At 33.9% G+C, this 14,218-nt stretch overlaps 1 protein-coding gene and 2 long non-coding RNA genes across 3 annotated transcripts in view; all 3 read left to right on the top strand.

Moving 5' to 3' along the window:
* The window catches only part of sli (slit guidance ligand), a 159,231-nt gene that overhangs the window by 19,144 nt on the left and 125,869 nt on the right, over nucleotides 1-14,218 (top strand). The window lies entirely within an intron of this gene.
* Nucleotides 4,831-5,820, top strand: LOC149476104 (uncharacterized). The gene is made up of 3 exons (XR_016318010.1): nucleotides 4,831-5,125; nucleotides 5,252-5,313; nucleotides 5,388-5,820. It is a non-coding gene; the product is annotated as an uncharacterized LOC149476104 (long non-coding RNA).
* LOC149476105 (uncharacterized) lies at nucleotides 13,100-14,110 on the top strand. The gene is made up of 2 exons (XR_016318015.1): nucleotides 13,100-13,301; nucleotides 13,558-14,110. It is a non-coding gene; the product is annotated as an uncharacterized LOC149476105 (long non-coding RNA).

Below are 14,218 nucleotides of genomic sequence, written 5' to 3' on the forward strand. Positions count from 1 at the left end.
TAAGAAAATAAACTTATTTATTCTGGCAACGGTGTGTTGTTCCAAACTAAATATAATATCTAAACAGGGAGAAAACGGGAACTACTTAGTGACGAGAGATCTCTTTAAGATGAGTTAATGCTTCTTTTCCAAACATACAACAGAATTTATTAAACCCATATAGTAGGAGAGCCCGTGGGAGATCGTCCTTCACCGATCTGATAACCAGATGAGACGTATTTTTTTATTAAATATTTTTTAATAAACAAATATGCCTAAAATAATTGCTTGCCTATCGAAAAGTGGTCATAGCTATTTTTAATTAAATTAACTTTTATCGATTTTTTTTCACCTTCATACTTTTGATAACCAAATGAAATTTATTTGACTGATAGTTTTTGATATACAGAATATGCCTAGGTATGCTTTGCCAACATGCTTTGCAAACAGCTATGACCACTTATCGATAGGCAAGCAATTATAGGCATATTTGTTTATAAAAAAAATTTAATAAAAAAAATGTCTTATCTGGTTATCAGTCGGCGAAGGACGATCTCCCACGGGCTTTTTGGGCACGGGAAATTTTTTAAAGCGGTCCAAAGTAGGAGTAGAGAAAACTATTCAGGGCCTCTAGTGAGTCTAGACAAATGGCAGAAACGCAGTTTAGGAAACTTCATTTGGTTGTATCACGCTATTATTACGCTCTACATGTAGGTAAGTTTGAATGTAACTGACTCTTTTAGACTCGATTTTGACACACTTAAAACATTTAGAAATAATTAAATTCAAACATTTAGTCCATTGAATGAGTCCCTCCAAGGGGGGTCTAGAGTGCGTGAGTTAGTAACGTAAGATGTTTCTTCGGAAACATGTCAAGAGTCCCTAGGTAATAAACATACTAAAACCCCGGGCCACTAGGAGGAGCCCCGGAGTGGGGGGAGGGGGGAAATGGGTCCATTTTTTCATTTTTCGCTTAAATCTCAAAAACGGTACATGTTAGAGAAAAACTTTCAAGCAAAAATTGAAAGGCCATAAAATTATCTACAAGTTGTACCTGAATCATTTTTTCCTATATCCTACCGTTTCTGAGTTATACGCAGTAAAACATGATTTTGGCTCAAACAATTTCAACATCAATCGATCAAAAAATATTTCTTTCTTCCAAAAAACTCAAATGTGCAACTTGTGACCAGTACTGATAGATTGCTCTTAATTAGTTCTATAATTGGTAAAATAAACACATTCCTCCATGGAAGCCTTTAGGAGGAATCGATTGTCAAAATATTATATTAGGGCAGTTTGAGTTACTGAACTTGATCTTTTTATTTTTTTCTTCCAAAAAACTCAAAAGTGCAACTTGTGACCGGTACAGATAGATTGCTCATAATTAGGTCTATCATTGATAAAAATACCAGATTGCACCATGGAGGCGTTTACGGGGAATTGAATTTTATTAGGGTAGTTAGTTAAAAAGTTCATGTATCGTAACTACCCTAATAAAATTCAATACCTCCTAAAGGCCTCCATGGTGGAATCTGGTTTTTTTATCAATGATAGACCTAATTATGAGCAATCTATCGGTACCGGTCACAAGTTGCACTTTTGAGTTTTTTGGAAGAAAAAAATAAAAAGATCAAGTTCAGTAACTCAAACTACCCTAATATAGTATTTTGACAATCGATTCCTCCTAAAGGCTTCCATGGAGGAATGTGTTTATTTTACCAATTATAGACCTAATTAAGAGCAATCTAACAGTACCAGTCACAAGTTGCACTTTTGAGTTTTTTGGAAGAAAAAAATAAAAAGATCAAGTTCAGTAACTCAAACTACCCTAATATAGTATTTTGAAAATCGATTCCTCCTAAAGGCTTCCATGGAGGAATGTGTTTATTTTACTAATTATAGACCTAATTTAGAGCAATCTCTCAGTATCGGTCACAAGTTGCACTTTTGAGTTTTTTTGGAGAAAAAAAATAAAAAGTTCAAGTATCGTAACTACCCTAATAAAATTCAATTCCCCGTAAACGCCTCGGTGTTGGAATCTGGTATTTTTATCAATGATAGACCCAATTATGAGCAATCTATCTGTACCGGTCACAAGTTGCACTTATGAGTTTTTTGGAAGAAAAAAACAAAAAGATCAAGTTCAGTAACTCAAACTACCATAATATAATATTTTGACAATCGATTCCTCCTAAAGGCTTCCATGGAGGAATGTGTTTATTTTACCAATTATAGACCTAATTAAGAGCAATCTATCAGTACCGGTCACAAGTTGCACTTTTGAGTTTTTTGGAAGAAAGAAATATTTTTTGATCGATTGATGTGGAAATTGTTTGAGCCAAAATCATGTTTTACTGCGTATAACTCAGAAACGGTAGGATATAGGAAAAAATGATTCAGGTACAACTTGTAGATAATTTTATGGCCTTTCAACTTTTCCTTGAAAGTTTTTCTCTAACATGTACCGTTTTTGAGATTTAAGCGAAAAATGAAAAAATGGACCCATTTTCCCCCTCCCCCCACTCCGGGGCTCCTCCTAGTGGCCCGGGGTTTTAGTATGTTTATTACCTAGGGACTCTTGACATGTTTCCGAAGAAACATCTTACGTTACTAACTCACGCACTCTAGAACTTTTTATTCAATGGACTAATTGTACTCTTATCAACGAGCAGTGACGGCTCGACTCGACTTCGAATCGATAAGTATGGGGTTCGAGATCAATATTTTTCAATTTATCTGTGCATGTTGTAACATCAGCACTGCTCGAATGGTGATGGAAAACATCGTGAGGAAACCGACACGTCGAAGAATCAAAAGTTCGACGACATGTGACATCCGCCAACCCGCACTTGGCCAGCGTGGTGGATTATGGCCTGTACCCTCATAGGAGACATGTGTCCCAGCAGTGGGAACGTAGATGGGCTTATGATGATGATGATGACACTTATCAAGGATCAGTGACAGTACAAAAATTTCATCAAAATTTTATGCGTGTTTTTCTGACTATATTAATTACTTACAGTCATACATCTCAATGCTTACAGTATGTATATTTTTTAACCAGTTACCTAACAGTTACCTAACATCTAATTGACCTGGTTAGCCAAAATTCCCAGCTGTCAGAGTACACATCTCACTGCTTCCCGAGAGACGAATTATCGAATAGGTAATAATTGAGTTAACAGATATACTGTTAAATAGCTGCAGCGATACGCGCGGACGCGATTTGGATGGGCGTATCGTTCAATCTTTTATGATTTTAACTTCGGTTTTGAATGAAAATTAAACAAATGTCTTGCGAAAATTTTTAGAATTGTTATAGGTATAGGCTATATTATATGAACCACGAGCGGAGCGTTTATACATGTCATTCATCCTGGCTTCGCCCGCGATGACACGGAATTAAAACAAAAATACAACATTGTATTTTTGTAACTGTGTAATAGCGTGGCTTTCTGTCGATGAAAGATTTTTCGAAATCGGTTCAGTAGTTTCGGAGTTTATTTGGTACAAAAAAAAGAGTTAAAATATTTTTTTTTTGTATTGCTTTAGGACATCTAAATTTAAAATAATATTATGTATAATGCAACAAAATGAATTGTTTGTTTTGTTTGTGTTATTTCAGATTTTTTGGACATTTTGAAATAAATTCATACATTTAAATTTGTATATTTATCAGTTAAAATATTTTTTTATCTGACCCTACTCATTCTGTCAAGTTGGTTAAGTTGTTGTTTTCACTTGAATAAGTTTAAGGATTAAGTAACGTAAGCAGTGAGGAATGTGTAGAAAAAAATGTAAGTTGAGCCTTTTTTGGTATTTGATTGTCATGTTTTTAACTCAATTTGATACTTATGTGATGAAAAAAAATCTGATTTTTTCTAGTGAAGGTGATATTCGATTTCTGAGTCGTGGTCGATTTATTCTTTCAAATTGTATATATTAGGTACACTTAATCGTACCAAAATTTGCAAATTTATTAACAACTTTATTTCCTCGATCCCTTTAAACGGCTGAACTAATTTTGATGAATTTTTCCAAATTAATACATCTTCTATTTTCCAACACTAGAGTAAAAATGTATGTTTATTACGTCATGTGCTACTACGAAATGGCTAAACAGATTTTGATTTATTTATTTATTTATTTATTTATTTAAAAAGGATAGCCAACAATTGTTAACACTAATTATAGACATAAAACGAAAATACAATTAAACATATCAAATGCAACAATTAATTACAGGCTAACACCACATGCTTTTAAAAAACGGTTATGATTTAAGAACAAAAAAATTACTATCACAAAATAACATTTAAGAAATTATCAATAAAACATTAAAAAAAAAAATAATAATAATGTCAGTCATATTAAAATAAAATCGGCACACAAAATTACAATTTAAAAATATCAAATTAATATAGGTACATAAAAATTCATTTTTGTTATATCAATAATATCTATATAGAAATAAAGTTCGAAACACATAATATATAATTATTTATCAGCAATGTAAACATTCATATTAAAATAACAACGGCATTCAAATTATATAAACATTCATATTAAGGTGATGAATTAATTTTTCTAACATTTACGGCCCTTTTTAAACCTTCGTAATTTGTATATTATTAAAGTTGTCGTGATGAAAATTCTTGACAAGAAAGTTCAATAGTAACACAATACGTCTACCGTTTTAGAAACATGATTCCATGATATTTTCTCGATAGAAAAAAAATACAAAGTTCTCATTGTTATTTTTTTTTAATCTCTGGCATCTTCAAAATTACAAACGTAAAGTTACGACTTTTTGGATATTAACTATAAAATATACAACCTATACGTCTATCGTGTTAGAATTTTGAAATATGCGATGGTTTTGAAATAAACAAGAAATACTTGAAATTAGCGCGCGACCAGCCAATATAGCGAGAGCCGCCCTGTACCTTCCCACCCCGATCGCTGCACGAGTCATTCCCGCTACGGCCGTCACACGGGGAACTTGTGTCGCTTGCGCAATCGTAAAAAAGGGTGACAACACGATAAGACAAAATGAGACAAATGGGGACAATAAAGAAAATAAGAAGAAGAAACATAAAGGTTGGAGGAAAAAGAATGCTTACAATTGGAACAAATTAATGAAGTAAGTTGGTTTTATTTTAAATTTGATGATAATTGTATTATAGACGATGTTTGATATGTACCCCTGTTTTAAGTACATAACGAATGTGTAAGATTTTTTCATTTATAGCATAGATAATCTTTTCAGAAATCCGGAATCCAGAAGGAAAATAAACCCACTGATTGTTCACAATGTGAACCCACTCCTTCGTAAGTACCTTTATTCAGTCAAAAATGTATGTTATCAACGCTCTACTGGTTTTATCGCATGATTCCATTTTTAGCAAAAAGCAACAAAGTGCAAAGAAATAAAAAATCATGGTGAACTTAGTGGAAGTATGGTGGATGTAATATGGAACAGGAGCTCATTGGAGTAGTATTATATTTAAAAAAATACGAAAAAATTTCAAGAATTACATTTCTTAGTAGGTGGTAGATAAGTATGTCGTATAAAGAATTTGATGTTGATATTTATTTCATTTATACTTACTACACCTGTGCGGGAAATTGCTTAGTACTAAAACAGGTTTATATTCATATTTACATAGTAATGTGAGTTTTCATTTCGAAAAATTTTGTGTAAGTATATTAAATTGAGTTCCTGGGTGATCTGGAAACACAATTGGGCCCGGAAGATGGCGCTGCAGTCACTCCTCCTAATCACATGAACCGATTTGGATGAATATTTGTGTGCACATTTCATTGTTGTGGGATGATTGGTTGATTCGTTTCCACATTAGCTAATATTATGTATTTTTGTTGTAAACTTAATTTAATGTTTATAATTCATTATTATTGGTATAAATAAGCCAGTGTTCGTCTCACATTGCTGTACCTGCCTACCTACCCTACCAGGGCCTAACTTTGTTCTGGCTATTTTATTTTGATTATTTGTAATGAATAATTACAATTATAATAGAGTGCAAAAAATAAATACATGCGTCAATATATTTTGTGTTTTTTTTAAACAATTTTTTTATTTAAAAAAATATCATTCCGACCGCGGCTTTGCCCGCGTGGAATAAGATTATATCGTGAATCCTGTCTTATCCCACAGAAGTGTTCAGTTCGGATAAAAAGTATCCTATGTGTAAATCCAGGCAATTAGCTATATTTTATCAAAATTGGTAATGTAGTCTTGACGTGATTAAGTAACAACTAACAAAAAAATATACAAATTAACATCCAAAGTTTCGCATCAGTTTTACTGTATTAGCGATATCTTCCACTCTTGACTTTGACTGAGAAGAATTAGGGTTTATAACTTCTTTCAGAAATAGTACCTTTCATTTCTGGGCATGATGTAATATCTACGTCAGCATCAAATTCTATCTAAATCGATTCAGTAGTCCGCGTAATTAGGTACCATTTCATTTTTTCAGAGTAACAATTTTTTTTGTTATTTTAAAGATTATTTATAACCTGTATTATTTTGTAATAAAGTAAACATTACGAAATAATAATAATTAATAATTATTAATAATGTCTAAGTAGTTGTTAAAAAGAAGATAATTTTGTGTTTATAAGCAAGAAAATAAAACCAATAAATCAACAATTAAATATATGTATAAGAATATTATAACTGTATGACGACTCCATACATGTTTGTCCCGAGTCGGCCAGCGGCAGCGCGGCGAGTTTGAAAGAATGACTTCGCGCACACCCGCGTTCGCGATAGCGAGCTATTAGACTCCGCCCGCCAAGCAGTGGATTTTTTTTTGTGTATCGTCTTAAAATAACATCGGCATTCAGATTATATTATAAAAAACGACACAAAAATTCAATTTTAATAATATCTACCTACACAAAAATATAGTTTGACAAACATAAGAAAAAATATCTATTTATAGACATCGTAAACAATTCATATTCATATTAAAAATTAAATCGTCATTCAATTAATTACAATATTAAAATTAAAAAAAATATATATCAATAATAACAATATAATAAAAATTACAATAAAATACTTAAATAAAACAATTATTTTAGTACAATTCTTTTTCCTTGAAATATTTGAGAGAAGCATTATAGAACTTAACCACACTGTCTGCATTTATATCTATTAGATCACAGTATTCGTTTAGGGATTTAGATAATCTGCCGATGGGTGAATTTGCCCCTAGGACCGTTCTACGCAGCGGCGGACACAGCGGAGTAATACATTTACGTGGATACTTAGATGGAATACGAAAATTTATCAGACTCAATATGCCCGGACAGTTAATTTTATTCCTAAGAATTTTAAAGAGAAATAACATATCGCTGATATTATAGCGGGTCGATAGAGAGTGCATTCCGAAGAAGCCGAGACGTTCCTTATAAGAGGGCAGCTTTTTAGTTTTACCTTTAGAAAAAGCTAAGTGCCATAAAAAACGTTTCTGGACCCTTTCCAGTCTCAACATGTGAGTGGCAAAGTGCGGCCTCCACACGATACTACAGTATTCCATAATACTTCGCACTAAGCTATTGTATAGCATAATTTTTGTACGCTCACGGCTAAAGTCCTTAGTATTTCGGATGAGGAAGCCTAACATTCGGGATGACTTCTTAATGACATGATCAATATGAGGCACAAAGGTTACTTTCCTATCAAAAATTACTCCCAAATCTCGGATTGTGTCAACATTTTGAATTTGTTCATTACCAATTAGATACTGCGATCGAAAGGTTAAATTTTTACGGGAAAAACTTATATGGTAGCATTTTTTTGGATTTAGTTGCATTTGGTTTTGATAACACCATTGAGTAAGCCTATTTAAGTCGTCTTGAAGTAGCGCAATGTCATTCGGTTCATCAATAGCTCTAGCAAATTTTAAATCATCGGCATACATAAAACATTCAGAAAATTGAAAACATCGGGGCAGGTCGTTGATATAGATGTTGAAAAGGACGGGTGCTAAGTGCGAACCCTGTGGAGCACCCGATGAAATGTGGTGACTATTGGATCTGTACCCATTCACGACGACAAAGAACTCGCGGTTGGTAACATAAGACTGGATCCAATTTAATAGTGACCCTGTGATGCCATATGCAGAAAGTTTATAGACTAGTATAGGATGAGAGATTCTATCAAAAGCTTTGCTAAAATCTGTATAGATGACGTCGAATTGTTTATTTGCGTCAATATTTCGGATAAGAGACTCTGTAAACGTCACCAAGTTTGTGGTTGTTGATCTTGACGGAATGAAACCATGCTGGTGATCACTTACATAGAGCTTAAAATGTTGTTGGATGTAAGGACAAATTAATGACTCGAAGACTTTCGCAAATGTTGAGATAATTGAAATAGGCCTATAATTTGAGACTACATCCTTCTTCTCGGACTTATGTACGGGGACGACTTTAGCTTTCTTCCATTCAATTGGGAACGTTCCAGAGTTCAGTGACTTATTAAAAATTATTACTAGGGGGTCAACGAGGGCTGTCGCACAAGTAGATATAAAAATAGGCGGAATCCCATCAGGACCAGCACCTTTTCCGACATTCATTTGATGAAATTTACCATACTGATAGACCACAAAAAAGCACCTGTGTTTTGGACAAAGGCCGCCAACACATCTGCGAGTCCCCCCCAGTGTTGCCCTCATGCTAAATAGATGAAATGAGATTAGTGTTTAAACCGGTTTCAACCCATATATTAGGGTTGCCAGCTCTGTAAAATTATAGTATTGAGAAAAAAATATTATCAGATTCGAAATTCACTGAGAGAAGGAAAAAATCAGTCAACATTGTCATTTTTTTCAACTCATTTTATAATATCAATTTAAAGTCTCAAAATTAGCTCTTTTCGTATTATTTATACTACATACCTATGTATTATTAAAATTACAATAATCACACCACTTTTAAGATTTTTTTTGGGTGCACTTACCTATTTGGTCTAATAACTGCGTTAAAAACAACCGACTTCAAACTTGCACTTGCAACATTTACAAATACAGACAAAAATGCTCATAAAATAAAAACTACTGGGCCTATCTGAATAAAATTTTTATGGGACCAATTCGACACCATCCCGCATCGAACAAAAAAAGAATCACGTAAATCGGTTCAGAAACCACGGAGTAATCGGTGTACATACATAAAAAAAAAACATACCGGCCGAATTGATAACCTCCTCCTTTTTTTTGAAGTCGGTTAAAAATAGGTCTTATAACAATTTTTAAGTGATCCGGAAAATGTATGATCCACAGATATGATCTGTAAAAATAAGTTACTTATGACGTATTCAACTTTTATTTTTATAATTTCTCCTTGTAACAGCCCTACTGCTGACCCCTAGCAATTAGTAAAGGGATCGGACCTCGGTAGAGAACACGCTTCTACGAATATACCATGGCGTGACGTTTATAAAAATCTATATAAAAAATCTGTATTCTTTTTTTTCCTTAAAACAAATGAAAGTTCGGATCTTCATTATTTTTTGTCACTAGCTGTGCTCCGCGGTTTTACCCGCATTGCTCCGCTCCTATTTGTCTTAGCTTGATGATATATAGCCTATAGCCTTCCTCGATAAATGGGCTATCTAACAGTGAAAGAATTTTTAAAATCGGACCAGTAGTTCCTGAGATTAGCGCGTTCAAACAAACAAACAAATTCTTCAGCTTTATAATATCAGTATAGATTTGAAGCCTATTTTTAAGTACATAGTCACTTTAGATTTTTTTAGTATGTCTTGTAGCATTTGTTATATTATAAAAGAAACTCCACATATATCATCACGCTACGACCAACAGGAGTGGAGCCACGGGGGTGAAACCGCGCGGAGCAGCTAGTTTTTTAATAAAATCTATTCGTTTAAAGTGCAACAAAATCGAGTCTAAAACACATAAAAAATACAGGTGAAACTAGTAAAACCGTTTTAAAACTGAAAAATAGATTTTTATCATTTAATCAATGTTGACCTCTTTCAGACCCTAAAGTGCGTTGTTTGCGCTAAAAATCTAAAATCAACCCTCGACCGTCACTGGGTGAGGGGACTGACCAGTGGAATGTGGGGACTATATACATTTTATTAACATTAACATAATAAAGTTGAAGAGTTTGTTTGTTTGAACGCGCTAATCTCGGCAACTACTGGTCCCATTTGAAAAAATCTTTCGGTGTTAGATAGCCCATTTATTGAGGAAGGCTATAAGGTTATATATCATCTCGCTAAGACCAAGAGGAGTGGGAAATGCGGGTGAAACCGCGGGGCACAGCTAGTCAGATATAAGTCAGTAAGTAGTTCCTGAGATTAGCGCGTTCAAACAAACAAACTCTTCAGCTTTGTAATACATATTAGTATAGATTCCATCTCATATATTATGTTGTAATTATGAATGAAATAATATAGGCTAATGCCGTCTTAACCATATAACGGTTTAAAAACAGTGTTCTTCATGACAAAGTTTTTTATTTATGGCTTATGTAAATGTTAATTTTTACTTTACAACGAACATACACTGGGTCTGTTAAATTATGCTAATAATATATGAAATACGTTTTTAATTATATTAAAGACCTATTATTACTCAATTTTTAATAGTAAATCGTCATACATTATAAAATCGTGTGCCGAACACACGTGTCAGAAGTGAAACTTCTTTGACAAGATTCAAAGATACCAAAATCGTCACCTTACTCCATGACGTGACGGTATTGCCATGACGCGACTTAGAAATTATACTCTCAATGCGCCTAAAGAAGTTTCACTTCAAAAAATTACCCGTATCAAAGTACAACTTTATCAACGTAGTAATTTTGTTCGCACGTATGTATGTGTGTAGCCTCAGAACCAATAGACTTGGCCCCTCTATTGGAAAGAGCTTAAAGTATTTACTGAATACTTAACCGATTTAATTCCAACACTTGTCCTACTGCGTTCAATTTTAACCGTTTTCAAGGGGGATTAAAAAAAATAGACGCTGGGTCTTCATCTTTTTTTATTACAAAATTGCATCCAAATCGGTGCTATGGTTTCGCAGTTAAAGCGTAGCAGGCAGACAGACATTCACATTTATAATAGTCAAGGAAGGTTATATAGTATCTACGTATACTTAATTTTATAAGTTTTAGATACTAATGTTACAACGCTGAAGAGTTTGTTTGTTTGAACGCGCTAATCTCAGGAAGTACTGGTCCGATTTGAAAAATTATTTCGGTGTTAGATAGCCCATCCTCGATGGGGGTCCTGGGTTCGATTCCCGGTGTCTCCACCGAAGAAAAAATGTCTCGGTCTGGTAGGACACAGAAGGCTGATCACTACTTGTCCCTTAAGAAAATCGATCAGTGAAACAGATGTATAATGCATCTGCCCCTTACCCCACCAGGGGACATGGGACTTCACACAACTAGTTGTTAATAATTTTTGGCTATTAGTAAAGACTGAACACATTCATAATTTCAGAAAATCATATACATATTGATATATAATACACAGTCCATTCAAAACCAATAAAATTGAACCAAACAATAAAAAAAGCGCTCCAAATAAATTCAAAAGGGGTCTTTGAAATTCCCTTACAAATCGCTAAGGAATTCCCTTAAATGCAATTAACATAATACTCGAGTCCCGGAGGACGTCATTGTATGAGATTATTAAATTTATTAGAACGGGAGCAACGACCTCGCACCTTCGGCACATCTCCATACATTTATGGTGCCCTGGTACTTTGGTCTATGTGTACTTTAAGATGAATGAATAAATTTGAATAAAAAATAAATGAATGAATGAATAATGCTATGTTAACAAATTCTATACCACTTTATTTTAATAAATAAATAAATAATAAAAACGCGAAAGTACGTAATTTTACATTTATACATCCCTACTAATATTATAAATGCGAAAGTAACTCTGTCTGTCTGTCTGTTACTCAATCACGCCTGAACTACAGAACCAATTTGCATGAAATTTGGTATAGAGATATTTTGATACCCGAGAAAGGACATAGGATAGGTTTTATTCCGGAAATCCTACGGGAACGGATTTTTCTTTGAAAACGCGGGCGAAGCCGCGGGTGGAAAGCTAGTATAATATAAGTTTGAATTATGCTGGTGACTGTATCACTGTTTAAATTAAAAAATCATAATAAGCCATTGTCACATGTTTAATTTATTTAAGAGTAATAATAATAATTTACGCTTTAAAGGTACTTTAATTCTTAACAATATGAGTTAGGAAAGGATTTTAAAATACAGTAAGATATAAGTTACATATTATGTAAATTTATTGACATTATTTAAAAGAGCAACTATGGAGTTTCTTGCCGATTCTTCTCCAATCTCCATAGATACTGCTTTCCGAATCGGTGATAAATGTTAAAAATACTATGTAATGACGATTCGAAAGTGCTACTAAATAGTAGTCTAATTGAATAAATGAATGTTTGAGTTTGAGTTTGAGTAATTACAGAATGTACATTTTTAACACGCTTTTATAAGCTTCGTCTCTTCAGCTTCATCTGATGTTTGTAAGTAGCCGACTCCCTTTACACACGATTTTGACCCACTGTACACACTTATCAAGGATCAATGAAAATACAATAATTTCATGAGTTTCAACTTTCAAGCGTGTGTTTTATTTAACAGTATCTTATATATAAAATTCTCGTGTCACAATGTTAGTCTGCATACTCCTCCGAAACGGGTGGACCGATTCTCATGAAATTTTCTGTGCATATCGGGTAAGTCTGAGAATCGGCCAACATCTATTTTTCATATGTACCACGGGCGAAGCCGGGGCGGACCGCTAGTTATTTATATAAATGTATACAGGGTGTCCCACTGTTGGTATACTAAGCTCAAAGGAGGTTATAGTTTTGCATACGCTGACTACGTAAAAAATACTTATAAAATTCCAGACGCAGTTTTTTTCAAATAGATGAATTCTTAAAACTCTATGTGTACACCCATAACAAGCAACTCGCCCAGCATTGCTACCAGCACGTGAGCTATCGTTTAAGATTATGTTTTCATAGACAAAATGCTCACATTAGAGAAACGGTAGGGGAAAGGGGCCTAAAGTGGGCACATAGCCTAAAGAGGGCACTCAGTATAGTATCGGAATTTTAAATAATGGCGCGCGCGCGACTCGTGAGCACGATCCCCACACCCCTCCCACCTCGCGGCAGTCGTTGGATTCGCTTGCGAGCACGCATTTACAAGCTGCAACAAATAAATGTTTTTCGACGATTTTTGAAAAATATTGCAAGGTATGTAATATGTGTTCTTTTTATTTTGGTGTTTACAATCCTTTAACCAAAATTTGTTAGTTATTAAGTGGCTATCTGGCCATATTTTGGTTCCATAAAAATCCACGTGTCTAAAAATTTTGAGGTAGAATTTCGTCTGAACCTTTCAAATGTCGAAAAAGGCAAAGCGGGCAGGGTAAAGCGGGCACGCGCCCGCTTTGCCCCGTCCGCTAAAATGTTACCTACATTATTTTGTTAATTTGCTTTTTCCTTTCAGATGACCGCTTATAAACGGCGTAAATATAAGCGTAAAACTTCACAAGCCTCATGGCAACGCTCAACTATGCAGCAAGCAAAACGAGAAGTGCAAGAGTTAGGAAAACCTGTCAAAAAAGTAACAACTAAATATGGGATTCCAAGAACGACATTGCAGACATCTTAAATTGGGTTCGTGTAATGTAAAGCTTGGTAGGTTTACTACTTACTGTCTTTTCTACGGAACAAGAAATGGAGCTTTTGGAATACGTATTCCACATGGACTCTTTATTTTACGGGCTGTCTAAACAAGAATTTTTGGAACTTGTATACCTACCTATTACATTATTTTAGGATTTATAAAAAAATATATTATATATGAAATAATTGTATCGCTTATTAGAGACTAAATAATGATAGACTGTAAACAGGGCGTTATTTTTTTAAATATTATTTCAGATATATCTGGAAATATTGTACCTAAAAGTTTAAAGCTCCTAAGAAGTTCCTTTGTTTCATATATTCATTTAAAAATAATTGTATGACTGTTTGAAATACATAACTTATAAAATATTTTTGTGTCTTTTACTCTATTTATTATTGTATATATTATTTGTGGCTGTATATTTTGAAATCTACTGTTTAAATCCAGGCCTGCCCGCTTTACCCAACTACTGCCCGTT

Source organism: Colias philodice, chromosome 29, assembly GCF_061535455.1.
Source record: "Colias philodice isolate Cphi_HAF_F1 chromosome 29, ilColPhil1 Martin Lab GWU primary, whole genome shotgun sequence".
NCBI lineage: Eukaryota > Metazoa > Arthropoda > Insecta > Lepidoptera > Pieridae > Colias > Colias philodice.